General features: G+C 33.3%; 1 long non-coding RNA gene across 1 annotated transcript; it reads right to left on the bottom strand.

Moving 5' to 3' along the window:
• Positions 1-17,334: 17,334 nt before the first annotated feature.
• LOC146761463 (uncharacterized) lies at positions 17,335-18,668 on the bottom strand. Its single transcript, XR_014944999.1, has 2 exons — positions 18,561-18,668; positions 17,335-17,708 (listed from the first exon to the last, which is right to left on the bottom strand). It is a non-coding gene; the product is annotated as an uncharacterized LOC146761463 (long non-coding RNA).
• Between the last annotated feature and the right edge of the window lie 3,425 nt (positions 18,669-22,093).

Here is a 22,093-nt window from a genome sequence, read left to right as displayed (position 1 = left end):
TTTAAAAGTAGAATGCACTGTTAAGTTGATTCTGCTGTTGTAGAGAAGCACAAATTGACTGACTTATAAAACACACCGTGCTTAGTGCAGCATTGCAGACCTGCACGTGGCTTGTGAGTCTAATTGGGACAGGGAGGAGAGCTATTTGTTTTGTTGTGTCAGACCATTCTGCTTGCTTTGAAAAGGAACTCATTCTGGAATAATGAAAGAACATGCATAGGAACTCAAACAATAGTTGCTGGATCTTTGAAGAAACCCTTATAATTTATTTCCTTCCTTCTTTTGTAGACTGTTATGTATTAAAGTGTCCATAATGTTATTAAACTGGTATATTCAGAATAATAGGAGAGAAAATTAGATCATCATATTCAAGCTGACAGGCAGTTGTGCTGAGAACAGCCAGTGAGTGTGTCTTTCATTAATCCAAAATAGGCTGCCTTATGGATCCAATTCTTTCTTCATTTTATTAAAATTATCACTTTATTGTGTTTACAAGAGCTTCATTTTATCTGTATTCTCTTTATTGCTTTGTAACTAAGATACAGAATGAGAAATTTTTTAGGTTCACACTGGCAAGTTTGAGATGAAGTTTTCAGAACCAGATTTAGTTGACAACTGTACAGGTACCTGCAGTCCTTAACCAGTGCTCTGGGGATTTTGATTGGCTGTCCGTTGTCCCTTGTCTTTTATAGTGCAGTTGATCTAATGCAGAGATTCTGCACAAATAAGCTTATTGTTCCTTGATTATTCTGTCAATAACTGAAGTAGTTAAAGCCTAAACTAGGTTAAAATTGCTCTGTAATGAGGGTAATAAAATGCAACAAACTTTTCAACTTACTCTGTTGAGTGAAGCAACCAACTTTATATCAACTATCTGTATTGAGTATAAATACTCAGGAGCCACCATTTCTACTTCTATACTGTAAAGAGAAATATCATTTGGAAGCCCTGTAGGCAGGAAAAGCACCATACAAATGTAATAGGGAAAGCATTTTGAACACTAAGTATTATCTAACAAAAGGATAATTATACTGAAATGACCAGCTTCTTAATATAAGAACACTGTGTATTCTATGGAGAAAGGAGGTATTTTTGGCATGCCAATACAGCTGCTCTGCAAACTCACTATTATGAAATAAGTATAAGTTCAGGAGTTCTTGCCAACAACACTGTGTTAGAATAATGTTAGGAACACATTGTTTTTCTTATTCCTGTTGTTTTTAATAGTAATAATAATATTATTGTTAAGGGGAAAAAAAAAGAAAAAGAAAAAGAAAAAGAAAAAGAAAAAGAAAAAGAAAAAGAAAAAGAAAAAGAAAAAGAAAAAGAAAAAGAAAAAGAAAAAGAAAAAGAAAGAAAAAGAATTAAAAAATTGCAGCACAAAGGCACCTTCCTAAGTTTTGGTGTTAATATTCAGCTGTACTTTTACATTGAGAAGCTGGTTCTTTTAGGGAAACTGGAATTGTCTTATGCAAACCCCACAGTGAAAAAAAGATACAAAACAATGAATGTGGTCTACTGATACTGAGCACAGATTGTTTCACTCTTCTTCCCTCCTTCTCTTTGATTTTTTTTTTTTTTTTTTCCCTTGTAATAGCTGACCAAATAGAATTGTATCAGCAGGAGAATGCAAACAATTACTGGAAATGAGGAAATCCTTTATCTTCATTGATTATTTTAATTAATCTTAATAAAGGGATGTAGAGAATTGTTGGTACTGTTGGTAAGATAAAAACCGGAGAGAAATCAAAAAGAAGTAAAAAAACAGGAAAAAAAAAAAAAAGAAGACTGATATAAATAAGTAAAAGAAAATTTTAAACTAGAGCTTACACTTCCCACTGGAATCCAAAATATACAACATCAAATGGATGGCAATTTTCAACATCATTCCAGAAGTGAACCGAATACTGTCTTCATTTTGGGCCTGTTGTTCCAAATGTAAACCAACCTTTCTGAAACCCTGAATACATAAAAGAGCATTTCATTCACAGATGAAATCTATACCAAAGTTTCAATGTCATCCTTATATGGAAAAATGGTGGCAAAATGATACTGTAAAGTACAATTTGATACTGAGGTCACGCTGCTCACATACACTACTCACAAGAAAGGAGTCTTTATGCCTACTTAGTAGCAAACATTTACATTTACTGGTTAAGATATAGTTTTAAAAGTGTGTTTTGACTTTCACTGAGGCCAGAGCGACATTACTGATGTTAGTGAGCCTGCAATTCAACACTGTTGCCACTGAAGCAATAAAAAGCAAGTGTTTTGGTGCTTTTTTCTTTTTTTTTTTTTTTTTTTTTTTTTTTCCTTTCCAGTTAAGCAGATTTGCTCTTCAGCACTGAAGCTTCAATGGATGATTATGACATCAAAGAGTGACAGACAGTGATTATATACTGCAGGAGAAAAAGACGGATAAAAGCAGATGTTTAATTCCCTTAGCTTAAAGAGGCATTATCCCTAGCTAGTTGGAAAAATAAGTATTCCATCTTGCTTTCATTTACAGAAAAAAAGAAAAACATGTACAGATTTAACCAACTTCTCTGTGATATTTTCTTTTAAAATCTTAATTGTGGAGTTCTCACCTTTCTTTAATTATATTTTCATTAGTCATTTGAGTTTCTTTTGTTCTTTTCCTTGACTTTAATGCTTAATGTAGGCATCTTGTTGTACCCTGTTCCAAAGAGCTCATCCATTACCTGTGCCTGGGCATGGCGTCTCTATTCCTTTCTTCCCCTACCCTCATCTCAGAAAGACAATTGAACTATGAAAGCAATATTAAAAGTAATAGAGTGGATATAGATGTTGAGGAATCTAAGTCTTTGAGTAATGATTAAACAATTTTAAAATATTCTTTGATGTTTTTATTTTATTTGTTCATATTCTGAAAAAGGGAAAAGACAAAATGTAATGCAAACTACACAGAATTTGACACAGCTGCCACTGAAGTCCCTAGAAATCATTTATTTAGGTAGGGTCTTTACTGCAGTTAAAATAACAACTTCATCATTGTTTTTTATCTGTATTAATGAAATATTTGGATTCCATTTTAAGTTGCATGAAATATTCAGACCAACAAATTGCTATCAAGTCTTAAAAGGAGACATCAACAGTCAATACCACTGATTAAATTCAAAATGTTTTTGGCTTTAATTCAGAGCACTTTGTTCCATTAAAGGTAGGGAAAGAGATAGACGGGGCCTTGGGTAGGTGTTGTACATTTAGTGAGTCAGGAAAGAAAAGACATTAGAAGAATTTTCTTGATATAGAGCCAGTTCATGTCATTTGAGTGCCAGACTACAAATGCATGCTCTTAAATGAATATATATATTTTGTAATTCTCTGACCAAACAGAAGTGATAATTATGAAAGTAAGCAAATAAGACAAACAGAAAACCTGCTTTTTAATGTTGCTATTCCTGTAATATTCTGCACTTCAAAAATACTATCCTTAGTTTCTTCTTTCTTGCACAGTATAACAAATTAAATGGGTGATGAGTAACACTTCTTAAAAGCTCGTTTATAAGTGTTTTGTTTTGTTTTGTTTTTTTTATGAAGAGAAAATGGTTTATAAGCAGGTGGGTTGTTTTTTTTTTAGTTTTTTTTTTTTTTTTTTGTGGGAAGAGAAGGAACAGATGACATGAGAGCATGGCAAGTCAGCTGAAATTGGAGGCAGTTGTCTCTTCCTCTGAAGTTTGCATTCTTGGGTTACAAAGGAACAACAGAGGGATTTTTTCCAGTAATATGTTGATGAGAAGCTGGGGGAAAATTCTACCTTCACAGAAATCAATAGCAAACATCTATTGATTGCAAAGGAGCCTAGATTTCATGTGTTTTTTTGGTTTTTTTTTGTTTTGTTTTGTTTTTCCCAAGATAACAATTGTGTCCAGCTCTAGATACTGAAGCATTTATGAAGTTATATTCTGACTCTAGTTTAAAACATCTTGTTTACTAAATGCCCTCTCTTCAGCTTTTGGACACCACTACTGAATTACAGAGTCTTTTCCTATTGTTCTTGTAGATCTGAAATTTTCCTCTTCTTTCAAATAATCTTTCTCCTTCAAGCCTTCTAGCTCCTGCCCTGTTTTAGACCAGTATCCTGCAGTGGACATAAATAAGAAGAAAAGGAAAACACTTCCAAGTAACTGTTTCTATTCTGTAATGCTTTGTTTTACAGCCTAGTATATCCTGAAATCAAACCATTGCTCTAAGCAGCTAGAAATTGTAGGACTATTTTTCTAATGCGGTGCAGTTATGAGAGCATTTATTTTATGCCTTTTGCACTGATTCAGAGTGAACATTCAGTTGAGTATGGTAGCAGTGTTGCAGAACCAAGCAGTGTCTAACATAACATTCATTCAAAAATGTGTCTTAACAATGATAGCAACATTCAACTAAATTATGCATTTTTTAAACAAAGGGGATAGAAACAGAAGAATCAGCTTTTATATCTTAGAGTGCCTTGTTTAAAAAAAAAAAAAAAAAAAAAAAAAAGGAAATTTGATCCCCTATATATATAGGTGCCTGGAAGGCATATATAGAATAGTGACTTAATGTGCATCTGTTCTCCTCACAAATGCACTTTTGCAATCATTATATACTTAGGAGGGGTTTTTTAGCTAATAATTTTAGACGAGTAAACATCTTGTCTAAAAGATCAAGACAGGAATAATGAATCCAAAACTATTCAGGTGGTAAGAGTGGAAATGCTATTTGTTCTTGCAATGAATTGTGAATGACATGTATGCATTAGGAAGATACCTCAGAAAGATTAGAGCATTTCTCTCTAATGCATTTGAATGTATCTTTTTGTATTTGTAATTTATTTATTTTTTCCCCTGGGCAGAAAAAGCAAGTACTTTTGCTTATGTAATGTAATAAATCTGACACATTTTTCATCCTTGATTTTATGGTCACTTTATTATTTCATAGCTTTTAAAAATGTTAAAAAATTTGTTAGACTTCATGGAATTCTGATTTGAAGAACACAAAACAGGAAGCTGTTTCAAATGATCCCACTTGATCCATCTTTGTGCTGGCAGCACAATGCCTGTAAAATCCACCTGCTGGAAGTCGGGTGGTTTATGCAAAGGGATGTCATGGTAATTTGGAAACTGCTGAATACAGGGTGAAGCTTTTTCCTGCCCCCAAACCTACCACACCAGTTTTTCTAGCTCATTACATGCCAAAACTTTTGATTGATGTGCTCACTTCAGTCACGGGTAATTTTAACTCCTATATTAAGTAGCTGCTGCTTCCAGTCCATTATATTTCCTTGTATGGGGTAAATCAGAGCTCAAGCTTGGCCTACACTAGCCTGACCTAAAAGCTGAGTAAGCCTTTGTTTAGTTTTGTGTAGGCAGCAAGCCAACATTTCAAAACAGCTTAAGCAATCACACTACCTTTTCTTAATTGTCATGATCCCTTGAAATGGAGCTTTTTAGAGCTACTACATGGCATTTTTAGGAGAGTTCATGGAGTTAAGAAAACTGTTAAAGGCTTTCTAGATATTTTCTGTTTGTCTGTCAGATCCTCAGAAAATAATTCCCTGCTTATGATGTAGTCATGTAGAACCCAGGTTCAATTTAGAGAATGAAATGATTACCTACAAAGGGATTCATTCATCCCTTCTACAGCTCCTTAAATGGCACAAAATCTAAAATGTTTATTTAGGTACTCTGCATAGCTAATAGGAAAACAATAGTACTTCAAGATGAACAGTTCATTTCATCTAAAAATTAGTGTATAAACAGGTGAGGTTTTAGTGACTGTGAACAGAAAGAGTTGATACATCTGTTTCTTAAGTCTGATCACTAGATTTAGGTCTAGGACTGTATGTCATCCATTTACCTAATGATTTGAGAACTATACAATTTTATTGTTTGGTAAGTGGATTCTTCTTTTTTTCTCATCTCATTTCAGATACCACTACTCAATCTGAGATGTGGCTTAGTTTTTATGGAGGAAATGTCCATTTAGGTTTGTGAACCTCAAATTCTGAATTAGACGTGTAATTCAAAGTTCAGTGTAAAGCTATTTAGTGGAAGATTAAGCATCTACTTCCTACCAATGCTTCACTAATGAAGTTCATATATGCATTTCAAATACAGCTGTGCAGATGATGTGGTTCACTGGCAAGGCAAATTTATTAAATGGTACTGATTCTAAGCAATAAGATCCAAATGATAAACATGTATAGTCATACCAAGCTCCATTTTATTTTTTCCATAATGCACAGAATAATTTGCACTTCTCACACCTACAACTTTAAAGTAATCTGCTGACGGATTACTTAGGCCCTATACAAATCCATATTGTTAAAATCACAGTGTACTAAAAATAGTGTAGGTTTTATTTACTAAATGCAAGCATTATATAGATTTATATTTACAATCTTTGAGCTAATTGTGAAGACTTTTTTTTTTATCATCAGAAACAAGATAGGTACTCACTGTAAGTTCATGTAATCCTATATTATTCATTAGAATAATATCCTATGTTATTCACAGATCAATTAATTCCTACAAGGACTGACTGACTGACTGACTGGAAGAAAGACAGAACAAAGTATATAGCTTGGATGTACATCTCTAGTGTCATGCATTAGATAACTTGAATGACTCCCAAATATCTTTAAAAATCTGGTACTGAAATACAAAAAAATATGTATGGGATATGTATTTCAGTAGCCTTTCTGGGATAGTTAGGTAGCCCTGGGCAACCTGATCTAGTAAATCTGGAAGTTTGTTGACCCTGCCAGGCAGGGGGGTTGGAACTTCATGATCCTTGAGGATCCTCCCAACCCAGGTCATTCTGTGATTCTGTGATAGTTCATTTTCAGAACTTTGAATAATAGGTTGTGATGGTTTTTGAATCAGTTAGAAGTGAACATTCTAATTTGCTAGATTATTGTTTCTGTAGTCTCTTTTATCAATTACAAACTCACTTTGTGGAAAATAAAGCAGATACATTAAGAATTTACATGTTTCACTCATGAAACATGTCTTATTTCACCTCTTTGTGAAGAAATGGAAAATAAACTGAGTCTTGCATTACAGTAGTCCTATGAAAAACACTACCTAAGCAGAAAAGCTAATGAAGAACCCATTCTGTATTGAGATGACAAAAATGTGAGATGTTATTAGAAAAAGGTTAAAAGTTATGTATTATACTCAATAAAATGAAATTTGACTTGCATTTAAAAACTACACGTTCAATTTTATTGTGCCTCCAGATTTATTGTGCCCACTGTAAGGTGCTCCACGGTTATCTCTTTCATCATGTAAGTATGCATGTCACCTTTTATAAAGAATCAGATATATCAATTATTGAAACTAGAGGATCTTAAAGGTCTCTTCCAACTCTAACTATTATATGATTCTAGGATTCTGTGATCAACCTTTTTGAGTTTAAAACAGTAGTGGTAGAAATATTAGCACAATTATGCATATGTATATAAATATCTGTGTTATTACTTCCTCTAGCTACTGTGGCAAAAGATGCTTAGTGTGTTAACTCATCCAAAGGCTTTCTCCTGTGTTAGTAGTAGTAGTAGAAATATGTAATTAAAATATTCTGACTTTATTAATGTAGAAAATCTTCTTTATTTTAATTAGAAAGTTAGGCAAATGTCTCAAGAAGAAAAAGGACAAAAGCAGAATATTTTAAAAGAAAAATTACATAAAATTGTGGAACAATTAAAAGAACTTATACAAAGCTAAACAAGTGCCACAAAGGTTTAATTATCTACATTATAGATAGTATATAGCACAAATAAAGAGAAAGGCTCTAAAGGGAGATGCCAAAAGTCTGCCCGCTAAAAGCTCAGATTAAAGGAAGTTATTAATAATAAAATCAGAGAACAGCAGAACTAAAATAGTTCTCAGATTACCACATAATATATCCCCTAGACAAATCATAACCAATATTTCTTGTACAATGTATACATTTTTACAATGTTCTGAAAGATCTGTAGTGCTGCACACAACCTCTAATGTAGTTCAGAGATTGGTTAATGTTACCTTACAAAGTTTGTCTCTCCTCCTAGCCTGAAACTCTCTTGCTGCAGTTGAAACTGCTGATACCTGTCCTAATCACTATGAATACTGAGTACTTTCCTTCTTTCAGTAGCCTCCCGGTGCAACCAGCTATGTGGATATGAGGAATTTCCACTGAACAGGACTTTTTGCACTCAAATTAAAGAGGCAAAAGTTTATTAACAGTCTATAATAATTTAATTTAAAGAAGAAAAAGGAGAAAACAATTTATTATTATTTTTTTAATTTTATTTTTAATTTTGGCAGACAGGAATGGACACACCATTTCATTAAAATCAGGCAGAAATTATTTGAATATATATATATATATATATATATGTATGCTATAAGATTTTAACATGAAGATGTTTCTTGTCAAACTACCAGGAAAATTCACCTTGACAAGGGAACTTTAAAGATCTCTAGCACCGACTTAAAAATTCTTACAAAAATTGACTCTAAAAATTCTTGGTATAGAATGAAACACTGTTTTAACATAAGAATCTAAATATGAAGGCAGTGCTAATTTTCCTCTTACCCAAATGGAATACCAGTAACAAGTTGAGGTGATGTTACTGTAAAATATTATTCAAAGTTTTGTTGTTTTTGTTTTTGTTTTTTGTTTTTCTTCCTTTTTAAATAACTTTGAAGGCCCAACTAATATATGTTCTCTTCAAGACCATTCTTTTCTCCTTTCTTTGCTCGGAAAAAAACCATAAGCATGTGGTTTTACAAGTTCCATTTTGTTGTCTAGTTAAATCATTAAGTAAATTCATTTCTTCCTGAGATTCCAATTTTAAAGTAAATATCTGTTAAAAAAACAAACAAACAAAAACAACAACAACAATAACAACAAAACATAATATCTCTAAATATCTATTATTTTCTTCATAAAATAATATATTTTAGGATAAACAAACTCCTGTCTGTTTGTTGTTGTTTTTGTTGTGGGGTTGTTTTTTTTTTTGTTTTTTTTTTTCAGTATGGCATAGACGTTTTAAATTTTTTTTTTTTAAATGTATTCATTTAAACTGAGTTTATTTATTTGTTCATTTTTTAACTGAATTTATACAGGTGAGATGTTGCTCTTATTCTGGGTTCAGAGTGTTAAGAAGCATCTGTATTAAGAACACTCTACCATTATGGAAACACCAATACAGTAGATGAGCAAAAGGATCCTAATGGAACCATTGCTAAAATTAGCCTTTGTCTCCACACAATAAATTCCCTTTCTTGAAGTAAATTAAAGAATATTTTTGCTGGTACTGAAGAATCTACAGCAGGTGTATACACCAGCTTAGATGTATGAGTTTAAATTCACTCTCCATACCTTATGTATTTGAACAAAGTCTTTAAGATAGATGTAAGTCAACTGGGAACATGCTTGGAAGAACAGGCATAAATTAATACTCATTATTTCAGTCTGAAATTGAAATAAATGTGTTTAATGAGATAGTGTTGGGTAAAAAAAATTTGGAAGCTAATTTGTTGAAATATTTTGCTTGCATATACAATATCTGTGTAGTCTGAATCTCAGTTTTCACCACTTCTTAGAACTCTGCCAGTTCTACCTTGAAATATATTTTATTCAAGCTCAGCTGTCAGCTTCCTTTCAAGTATGGCCTTCACATATAAGCAAATGTGTGTCAAGCAATTTAGGAATATGCCTGAAAGAAATATGATTTTCCCCTGTGAATCAGTCAATCCTCTCTTCTTCCTATACTACCTATACAATTCTTATAAATGATGCCTTCACAATTCTACTGGGAGGTAAAGTAAGTGAAATGTTAATGCAGTGCTTGTGTGAGAAAAAATACATGTAGATTCCCAGTGCTCTGTAATCATAATGTTTCAAGATCATATTCATATCCTTGAAATGTTATTTGCCTGAGATACTACAATGTATATATCTTTTAAGGGATTAAAAAAGAGAGAGTAAGAAAGAAAGAGGACAGAAACATAAGTAGAACCAATGTCATTGTGTGAGAACCAGTTTAATTATTTCACTGCAATTGGAATCTTGCAAAGGATTTACAAACAAAGGGGTGGGCTTGCGATTAACATGTTCCCTTGTCCCTGAGCAAGCTTCCCTTTGATCTTTTCAGATGACAGGAGATGTGTCTTAGGAATTAGAATGTAATGCAGTCATCAGCTGTGATTGATGGAGGGATAGCAGGGCTGAGTAGGAGGAAACTCAGGCAAGCATGCGCCACTGTATTTCACTGCCCCTCCTCCTAGTTCTTCCCTCAAAGGAGCCTTTTCGGCTAAGTTCAGCATGTCATTAGCAATAGTACTACAGAGGCATGTTTCTTTTTCTTAGCTATGATCACTGTACTCAGTGTTAGGTGCCTCTTTCTTTTGACCTACTTTGGTTTGCAGCTTTGCCTTTAATAAGAATGTAACACTCTTTTCACAGGTTGATTGTCAGTAATGTGGCTACACCGTAGGGGGAAAAAAAAAATGTTCCTTGTGAATTTCCTCCCTCAAACCTGATCTACCTTAGTGATAAAACACACCGGATACAAAGCAGGGTAGATTTATTTATTTTTTTATTTAGTTATTTTGAGTAAAACAACTAAAATTGGAAGTAATATAACTGCATTTGCACGAGCTAATTTGCTTTATTTTTTGTTCAAGAGTATTAGTACTGGTCTACAGTACAAATCTAAAGTAGCTTTTCTTAAAGAAGTGTGGCTGAACAAGAAATGTAGTGAAAAACAGAAGTCTATTGAACCAGTTATAGCTTTTAGGAGTAGCACATGACTGTGCCACAAAGGGAGAACTCCCCTGTAACTGAAGAGACTTTGTGGCATTAGTTCTTTCCGGGACTTATCCTTCACTTACTAGTTTTTTATTAAACTCTACCAAAGTTCAAGGAGATTTCTCTCAGGTGGTGTATTACAACAGCATACAGCAGCCTTTTGTAGGCTAAATATAATTACGGTTAGCTGATTGCTAAGAGAATTGGAGGAAAAAGCATCAGGAAACAAACAAACAAACAAACAACACACAAACGCACAAAAAGCCCAACAAAATTCATTTATATCTTAAGCTATGTTCAGAGTTGCTTGTGTGAATACAGATTAAAGTTTAAATAAGTGCTCGCTATGGATAGCATATATACGGTATAACTAGTTAATTAAGCCATTATGCAAAATGATGCAATAAGTAGTCATTAGAGAGACTCACAATAGGTTAACCTCTACTTTCATCTCAGTTTATTCTGTTGGTGTTTTTATTATAGCTGAGAAAAGACAAAAAATAATGTGAGAAAATTAGATCAGGAATCATGGTTGCTTCAGAGTGTAGCATACCTCAGAATTATTTAAGTCATTAAAAAGAGACATCTTAATTCACAAGAAGTGAGCATCTCCTTTTCTTTTCTTTTTTTTCTTTCCTTTCTTTTTTTCCTTTCCTTTCCTTTCCTTTCCTTTCCTTTCCTTTCCTTTCCTTTCCTTTCCTTTCCTTTCCTTTCCTTTCCTTTCCTTTCCTTTCCTTTCCTTTCCTTTCCTTTCCTTTCCTTTCCTTTCCTTTCCTTTCCTTTCCTTTCCTTTCCTTTCCTTTCCTTTCCTTTCCTTTCCTTTCCTTTCCTTTCCTTTCCTTTCCTTTCCTTTTTTCTTTTCTTTCCTTTCCTTTTCCTTTCTTTTCTTTTCTTTTCTTTTCTTTTCTTTTCTTTTCTTTTCTTTTCTTTTCTTTTCTTTTCTTTTCTTTTCTTTTCTTTTCTTTTCTTTTCTTTTCTTTTCTTTTCTTTTCTTTTCTTTTCTTTTCTTTTCTTTTCTTTTCTTTTCTTTTCTTTTCTTTCCTTCCCTTTCTCCTTCTCCTTCTCCTTCTCCTTCTCCTTCTCCTTCTCCTTCTCCTTCTCCTTCTCCTTCTCCTTCTCCTTCTCCTTCTCCTTCTCCTTCCCTTTCTCCTTCTCCTTCTCCTTCTCCTTCTCCTTCTCCTTCTCCTTCTCCTTCTCCTTCTCCTTCTCCTTCTCCTTCTCCTTCTCCTTCTCCTTCTCCTTCTCCTTCTCCTTCTCCTTCTCCTTCTCCTTCACCTTCTCCTTCTCCTTCTCCTTCTCCTTCTCTTTTCCTTTTCCTTTTCCTGTCTAAAGGAACTGATATCAGTCCCAGTCTGAGTAGTCAGATTGAGCTTTTAGACCTGAAAAAAAAAATAAATCTCACAGGAGGGGAATATCAGTAGCAAAATAAGAAATAAAAACCATTTGTTCTTGTAGAACAAAAGACTGCTTTCCTGAAAATAGAAGAAATAAAAATAGTATAATTTAAAATAAACAATCAAGCAAGAATCATTCACAATTATTTACTTGCAACGTTAAACTATTTTTTCCTGTGAATGATTTTACATGGTATCTTTTCAAGGTTTTTTAGTGCTTTTGCAGTCTGCTTGTAATTTTTCATGGAGATCTCAAACTGTTTGTTTATTTATTTATTTATTTATTCATTCATTTATTTATTTTCTTTGCATATTCTAGCTCTGTCTATATCAAGAGAGTTTCTTAGTTTCTTATCTCCCACTTGTTTAGGCCTGCAGTGCTGTGGGGCTGTGTTGTTCTCAGATTTTCTTGTGTCTCAATCTGACATGAAGATGTTCTGATTGGGTTGCCAAGACTAAAGTCTAGGTGTGGTATAGTATGTTTATACTGCATGTAGACTAAGTTGTTTTCCCTAGACTAGAAAGGTTAATGAAGAAGAAATAATTTTTTTTACTGGTGTTACTGCTTTCTCTCAAATCTGTTTTTACCAGGGCTTCACCAATGAGTTTGTCCTGAAAACAGTGTAATCCTTATGACTGTTTTCATTATTACTGTTGTATAAATAATGTCAATTACAAAAGCAAAGTAAGAAATCATAACCAAAAAGTAAGGAGTCCCAAGGATGGGATTGTCTGCTTATACAATTAGCAGTTTCCTCACAGTTTTGTTTCAAGTAAACTATTTTTCACCCTGAGTTTGTCAGGCAACAGTTGGCAAGGCTGAGTAAGCTTCTACCGGGCAATGTGGATGCAGCTGCATCAGATGAAATGCGGCTGCTTTATCTGGGTGATAAGGAAGTTTAACTTGGTAGTGAAACATCATAGCAGGACAGGTGCGGTCAGAGACCAACCAAAGAACTAAATAAATGGAACCACTAACTAAACTATTTGGTGGGAGCCATACCTTAAATATTGTCCTACCCAAGCATTGGTATGCCTCCCTAGACAATGCAGAGAAAGCCTTTTTGGAGGTTAGGGAATCATTTAATTAGTTTCACATAGAGACTTTGCATTTTGTCTAGGGTGGAGACCATCATTGTTTCAAAAATCTGATAAGATTTCTTACTGATTTCTTTATGAAAAGGCAGCCAACACACCCATCAGTTACACATATTCTTGAGTGCCATCTACTGGCACCTTCCCTATTAGAATCATGTATCCACATTTGCACATCTGTATATACATTTATATATACATGCACACACACATATATACATATATGCCTATATATGCAAATATAGATAAATACATATCTGTATGTATGTAACAGATTTGTAACAATCAGCTTATAGTGAGCATTTATCCATTTGAGAGCTTTGGCCTCATTGTAACTGTGCTTAAGTTAAATTAGTTGAGAAGTTAAATTAGCAGAATTAATGAAGACAGTTTTCCTGTGAGACTACATCGATATTCCTAACTAATACCATGCCCCCTCCCACATACACAAAATTCACAACACTGAGCTCCCAATCTCACAGCACCTTCTGTTCCTCTCCAAATTAGCTGTTATAATTGCTCTTTCCTCTGAGGGAACAATGGTTTCTGTTCTTTTCTTGAGTTTCCAGAGTTGGCAAAACTTTTAGAAACTTTACATCTTTGAGCTGCCTCCTGTTCTTTTCAGACATGGCTAATGTTGATCATCGAGGATGTAAATGTTACCAGACAAGTCAGTGCTAAGTACAGACACTGTAAAACTGCCTCTCATTTCATTTGAATTGTGTTCCTTTTCTTTCAATTCCTTTTAATTATTTGACTGCTCTAATTATAATTAAACATAAATCACTAGTTAATATTTTTTTTTGAAGAAGATTTATAGATCTATTTATTTATTTTTGGGTCTTTCAGGTAAATGTTCAAGCACTGAGAAACACACTGTTGCCATTGGAACTGGGAATTTAATGTGTGAAAACAAGGACAGAAATTTGCTTATGGCATTTTGGTTGTTTATATTTTATCATTGCAAGTGATACAGCGTTCTGGTCTACAAAAAATTTTTTTCATAATGCAACTTAAGGAGATGATGGTGATTTCCTAATGCCTATATTCAGGATTAGTCTTCATCATTAGTCTTTATCAAGCATATATGAAAAAAAGACATACACTCTCTGCATATGAGGTTGAATCACAGAGACTACACATCTGTGCTCTGTCCAGATGATGATATAGCAGTAGACGTTTACCAGAAACTAATTAGGAACTATCAAGGAAGATGATCATTTGCATCTTTTCAGTGTGGTTCTGGCCTACTTCATGCTTGTCACCCTTATGATGGTAAGGATTGAGAAAAATAATTCATGCATCCAGTTCTCATTTTGTCCTTAAGAAGCAAAATTCAGAACTGAGTCCGGGACACACAGAGTTATTAATTATCTGTAGAAATAACATTCAGGAGAAAATATTTTTCTCAGTGTATAACCATTGTCTAAGCTGAAAAGTAAAACTTTGTCATGGAACCTGAAATCTACTGAAATGAATCAAGACCCTGACTCAAAATGCTTTCTTCCCTTTTTCTTTCTTTTTGTTTCTTTTGTTGTTGTTGTTGTTGTTTAAATTATAATAATATTAACTATAAAAATAATAATAATAACAAAGCAAGCAAACAAACAAACCCACCAGTTTTCTATATAAGAAGAATAACTTTCATCTGAAAAATTTACAGGAAAGAAAATAAAGCAAGCATTTGCAAATAAATGTGCTCAATTTTGTGTATATGAGTAGCTTGAACAAAGATTTGTATAAAACATACAGACTAAGGAAAGTTATCTCTAACTTAAATTAACACAACATGGAAATGTAGCAGAGTAGAGAAGAAAATTAAGATAAGTACAAATCAGCTTATACAAATCAGTCAATCTGTTGTTTGAATATTTTAGTTGAATTAAAAAAAAAAAAACAAAAAGAAAGATTGGTTTTTTTTAGTTCTAATTACTATATAGTTACTCTTTCTGATCTCTGCTTTTTTAATTATTATTAATATTTGTTGCTTATTGTTATGTTTTACTTAAAAACTAAAGACTCTACCTATTTTTACAACACTTTTAAAAATAATCCTTTCTAGTTATATATATGAATATATATAAAAACAAAAAATATATTTCTTTGATGATTTTGTTTTTATATTAAATCTCCACTGATTTCAATTTTTACGAAACAATTGTTTTACAAACTTTGAAGTGATAGGGTGTTTAACACCCTTCAATACTGCTTTTAGGAATTTTATTTTTCTACAGAAAACTGTCCTATCTGCAGAAATATTTTACACTCTGTATGCTGCCTATTGATTTTAAATTAGTTCAAAATAGAATAGAAACATAAACAAAAGACACTATAATTTTACTGTTATCCAGTTTCTTCCTTTAATTCCTTTCCTGCAGTTTAAGTGCTCGTCTTGCTCTTTGTAATGAGCTGAAAACTATGAACAAGCATTTGGGAAGCAAAGTTACCAATGGTTTTCTGTAAAACTGTATTCATGTCACACAGAAATCCACTCCACTTATCCTTCAGAATAGCTGGTACTAGTAATACTCAAGGTCAATGGAAACACAAATATTGATTTTAATGCATTTTGGGCTGAGATCAAAAGAAACAGGAACCTTCAATTGGCTATATTCCATTGGAGGAAAAGTAAGATTTTCACCCACTGCTGAATCATGAATAAAGAGCAATATCAAGATTTAGTCCTTTAACCCTAACCTGTCTTGATAAAATCAGATACTTAGTTGAAAGTGGTTTTTGGAGCACAGTATGTTATAAAATCTTTATATTTAAGCACAGTTTCATGCATTATGATTTTGAAAATGTGAATAAAAAAAATATTATTCAATAGGTAAATACATTTTCATTCAGTTTTCCTACAGTATATTTAAACAATTTGCAATTACTCTACATGAGAGAGATACTAAGTGGGAGCTGTACAAATCTATTTTTGTCTAATTTAGTGCTTTTTATAGTATCTCATTGTAATCTCTCATAGATTTTCTGAAAACTTCAGGTTTCATGTTGAAATGTTTCCTGTTTTATCTATGATAATTACTGATACTGCCATTATTTTTATTGCTTGTTAACAGTCTTCTGTGCAAAGACGGTTTATGCAAGGTATTTGGCCAGTTTTGAAAGCAGCCAAGAAAAGAGGAGAGGAAGAATGTGCTTTATTGAATTAAGGAATGTTTGTTTGTTTTTTGTACAGTTTAAGTGAATCAAACAATGACATTAAAAAATTAATTTTGCAGGTATGTGTCTTTGAGTCTTTCCAGAGGGGAAAAAAAAAAATAAATAACAATAATAAAGAATGAAAATCCAAGAATAAATACAATAAAATCATAGTGTTCTATTTGAGAAACATTGTCTGATCCTGTAATTAAAGAGTACAATAATGAACACAAGCAGAGATGAGACAATGTTAAAGGTATGTGTTTCACAAAACAAACTGAATACTTGGCACAGCTACTTAGGAAACAGCATTATACACGAGGAATGGATTATTTGACTAGCAGTAGAACTGATCCAAGAAAAAACTAAGTACTGGGAGGTGGGGATGACAATTTCAGCAGCAAATATTTAAGTTATTAGTTGAATATGTATATGTAACAAATAATAAGATAGTATAAAGAAAGTTCAGTTTAAACTAAATGCTGAAGCATTGTCTATATTTTGCATCTGATCTATAAAATGGAATGAAAAAAACAGGGGTGGAGGGGGTTAATAATGATCATCCTTACTGTATTCTCTGTAAGATGATATTAATAGATCTTTTGTAATATTCTCAAATGAAAGGATTTTTTTTTTAACGTTTCTTTCTTCTTCTTCTTCTTTTTTTTTTTTTTTTTTTTTTTTTTTTTTTTTTTCCTCAAATTTTGTCCTTGAAGTTTACTCTCTGCCTCTAATTACCTATGATGGACTGGTAAGACTCCCTTCACAGAACAGCTCATATACTTAGGCTAATATATCTTAAGTGAGAAATCTTCTGAATCTTCTGTTTGAAGCACCATTTTAAACTGGAAGGACGCATCATATTGACATGCACTCAATAATAACAGTATAATGACATTTCACAGCTTTCAAGCTTTTTACTAAGCTGGTAAGTGCCCTTTTCTTTTTTTCTTTTTTTTTCTTTTTTTCTTTTTTTCTTTTTTTTCTTTTTTTCTTTTTTTTTTCCCCCTGCTCTTGGAAACAGCTGCCCATTTCTGTTCATGTACTGTTTCTGCCAATGCAGTGATGTCTTTATTTAGGGAATTGTAAAGAATTGCTTGGAGCCTTCTGCAGTTTCCAAAAACTAGCCATAGAAGAGAAGGAGGGTAAAACATATTCAGAAGATGCATGACCGCTTTTCATGGGGGGATCATACAGAAGGATGCTTCTATCCAGAAAAATCCTGTGGTGTTGTTTGCATCTTGCATTTCACAGGGTCCAATCATTCTTAAAAAGAAAAAATATCCTTAGAACTGTAAAGTCAGCTGAATCCTACAATCCTCATTTAACCAAAAAGATATTATTTTCTATAATTAATATTTTACACAGTAAAATACTCAATGTTGGCTCCTTAGAGGAACAGATTGTTCTTCCAGATCGTCCCTTCCCTCAAGAAGCAATGGAAGTCTGAGTCAAATCAACTCTTGCAATATTGTTTCGTAAAGAGGCTATTTGCATTTGCTGACAGTAACTTATTTAAAAAGAAAAACAAAACAGAATGCTGTTAAAAGGGGAAAAATAACAGAAAAAGAAATGTGATCATTATTAAATAAACTGTCATCCTATTTAACTGAATGGAGCAATTTAAATGTCACCATAATTAGCTGTTTGGAGTTTATTTTTTAAATTATAATTAGTTAATTAACGATTAATGTGTGCCTTTAAGACATAGACCACTGCAGGAGGCACTGGCAAGGCCTTTTGCCTCAGCGGGGGTGCTAGGCATTAATTAACACAGAATAAGCAACTGGGACAGATCCAGCTGGTTAGGATTTAACTTGGTACTTTCTGGAGTACAAAAACTATAACTTTGAAATGGAACTATGTTACAGTAAGAATCTTTCAGCAGGTAGAGAAAGGATGGGGTTGAAATACTCAAGGTTACTGGTCAATTGTTGTCCCTGAGGACTGAAATGAAGTGGTAACACTGGAGATCCTTGAGTAACAGACATGTGAAGTGAGCCATTCATCAATCAGATCAGCTCCTACTAAGTATACCAAATCAGGGCAAATCAGCAATAGCATTATTTATCAAAGCAAAGGTTTCACATCAACAAAGCAAGCACAGGTTGTACTTACTGGACAGCAGTAAGGAACCTATAACATCCACAATTCATATTTACTTCCAGGTGTCCTGGAAAGCTGACGTCTGGCTGAACTAACGCAGCTACTGAAAGTTTCAGTTTCTGTTTCAAGTCAACTAATAACTTATGAACAAAGGTAAAACCAATACGATCGTACTAGAGCCTACTGAGATAAATTAGTCAGTTGTTATTGTTACCAAGTGGATTACTTTGTTCCATGTGTGTCAATCTCCCTTTTTAGTGCTGTGAAATAACTGAGAAGTCTGGTAGCTTTTTTAGGTGTCAGTCTGTAAGTTACAGAATATTATCTGAATCAGTGCCAACTATTTTACTTACGTACTGTTGAAATAGTTTATTTGGAAAGGTCCGATAATTCCCTGTGAGTACAGAGCACAGTCTATACCATCGGTCTCTGTAACACCAGAAGTCTTCCTATTCACTGGAGATATGAACTGGTAATTTTAAACAAATTCAACAATACCATGCTAACTCCAATATTTATATGAAATACTTTTGCATTTTTCATTGTTTCCTTCAACTTGCTGACACCACTATGTGATGGAAAAAGGTTGTCTGTTGAATTTTATTATTAGAATAGAAAACATGGCTGCAAGAAATCAAAGAGAGGCATAGCCATAAATTTCATCAGTTCCTCATTTCATCTTTCTTCTTCATTCATTTATTTAGTTTAATGAAGATAGTAGCCTAATTATCGTATTAAACCAGATCTTGGAGAAATATCAAACTCAGTAAAAATTAATAGTGTATTTGTTCCTCAAAATCTCAGTGTGGAGTTTCAGGAATAATTAGTACTTTATGAAAACTACTTTGGCCCATGCTAACTGGTGGAGGAAATGTATGAAAGAGTGCTGATTGCCTTCAGCCAAATCTGCTCAAGAGCCAGTACTAAGAATCTGAGATCATAGATGAATACAGGTTTCTAAGAATATATATATATGGCCTTTGCAAACAATGTTTCTTCTGCTGAATAGTGCTTCTTGTCTGATTTTCATGTCCGTGCTGCAACTGCTAGTTTAGCTCTGACCCATCTCTTACAAGCCCCTCTCCCACCCATGTAGTTTAAGGTTAGATCTGGATTGCCTCTGGGTACTCTGTGAGTGACCTGACACATACCTTCAGAAGACTGTATACACATCACTTTTGGTTTCCTAACAGATAGAGTATAAGCAGAGTATAAAACCAGACCTATATGATATCTCACATATTCTCTATTTGCTTGTATAAAACTTGATTATTTTTTTATGTTGGAGACAAATAATAATTAATAAATTATTATACTAAAAACTATTACATCCTCACCCTCAAAGAAAAACTACTTTTCTTTGCTGAAAAGTCTTGATGCTACAGTGAATTATTTTTTTGAGCACTTTGCTTATCCCAATTCAGTCTTCAGATAAATAAAATAATGTTTTTCTTCCACTCACCACAGAGGGTAATTTCTAGAGATAACACTGAACTGGGGATTTAGAAATTGACCTAAATTCATAGGGCTATGAACATCTGTGACGTTTTGGTGACCCACTTGCTCAAAAACATACAATCCCCAGGTTTCATTACTGTCTTCAAAAACTCACAAAGTCCCACACTGAAAAATGATGACAAGCAATGTAGCGTGGTTTTAAGCAATCTCTCAGTATGATATCTATAAATATATATAGATAGATATAGATATATAGGGCAGTGAGTGTTAGGCTATAGCCCAGTGTGATTAAATGGCTAATGTCTCATTCAGGGAAAATTTCTCAGTATTTTAGTATTTTAATGACATCTTCATTAATGAGAGCGGAACTTAATGAATCACCTTGAGTCATGTTTTAATTTTTTGCTTCTTTATTTTTTTTTCTCTCTCTTTGCTGAAGTGGCATAAATAGTCACCTGATACAAAATTCTCTTCTGCATAGTTTAATTTCCTTCTTTTACTCCTCCAAGTCCTCCTTTGAAAGATAAAACTTTTTTTCAATAGTGGTTTGAAAAATCTGTGACCATTTTTTCCTAATCAACTTTCTTAAAGGTCTCAGCTGTTCACATGGGAGGACTGCTTTTGCAAAATATGAATACTTCCCTCTGAAGTTACTTTGTGGGGGTTTGCACATATGCAGTTTAATATGTACAATGAACTCAAAATGGGGAAAACACTGAAAAGGAGTATTGAATGGGAACTCAAACAATGCTTTCTATTCAAAGAGATGTGGAGAGGCAAAAGAAGGGTAGAATAATACTGCAAGTCCAAATACACACTGCTGCTCAGAGTAGGAAAAGAAGGGCTAGAAGAAAAAATAGAGTCTATTGCAGTTGAAAGCCTTTGAAATGTTGTACTCTCAAATATTTCATCTAGGCCAAAAACATTTTTATTCCTGAAAAACCCATTCAAGGGCAGTGTATGCTACACTGGGCCCGTGGGAGCCTGTACCGGACTGTGAACATTATATGCTCAGCTAGGGAAAGTGGTTGCTGGAGAGCAGCACAAAGAGAATAATGCCACCTCTAACTATCTCATCCTTGCATATAACTTTGAGTCCAACTAATTCTGTACTTCTGTAGGGTTGAAATACACATTTTAAATGCAATTTTTACTGAATCAGTCAGATTTATTTTATGTAAATCTAATGATAATATATCTAATAAGCCTCATAAAAGCACATTTTCAGTGATAGAGGAGAAGAAGATTCAAATTTACAATGCATTATTGTACACCTCGTGCATTTTTATACCTTTATTCCTCAATTCAGGTATTATATGGAAGAATATGCATCTGCTTAAATATTTAATTCATACACAGTTATGCTGCTCTTTCTGTAAATCTCTTAGTCCTCTGGAAACTCATTTTTGAGTTCATAAACTTAACTAAAAAGGCTCGACTTACAGATTGATATCAAGAGTATAAGGATTTTTATAATTAATACCAATTTTATTGAAGAGATCTTCATCTTCAGACTTCAGGGTTTAAGTTTTCTCTGATATCAAAGATCAGTATGACATCTAAATGTAACTGTAGATTTTCCTACAATCTCCTGCTGTGAAGTTCTTAGACCTTTTTTTTTTTTTTTTTTCTGAAACTCTTTGAACTGGCCATGATAAGAGACAGGCTATCAAATCTGACAGATTTCACATTTGGTACATTATGGTAATTCCCTTTTTCCTGAGAATACTTAACATTTGTTTTAACTTTGAGGACATTTTACCAAGCAACAGATTTCCTTTCCAGTCACTTAGTTCTCTTAAACCCTGAGTAAGCTCAAAACTTTATTGGAAGGATTATTCTTTTAATTTTTGTTATACAATGAGTATTTCATGATCTGTATTCATTGTACAATCATTGAAAATTTTAATCCTAAATAAGATGTTGAATAATAATTAAAATTACTGAAGTCTTGATTAAGGGTGTTCAGGGATTAGAACTGAGAATTAGGATGGCTGTTGGGCCCAGGGATAAATTCAAGGACTCCAAACACCTTTTTAAGGAACGAAAGAGAGAGAGAAAGACAGAGAGAAAGACAGAGAGAAAGA

This window comes from Coturnix japonica, chromosome 3, assembly GCF_054131305.1.
Source record: "Coturnix japonica strain WE chromosome 3, WE-NBRP24, whole genome shotgun sequence".
Lineage (NCBI taxonomy): Eukaryota > Metazoa > Chordata > Aves > Galliformes > Phasianidae > Coturnix > Coturnix japonica.
This window is presented reverse-complemented; position numbering and strand designations above follow the sequence as displayed.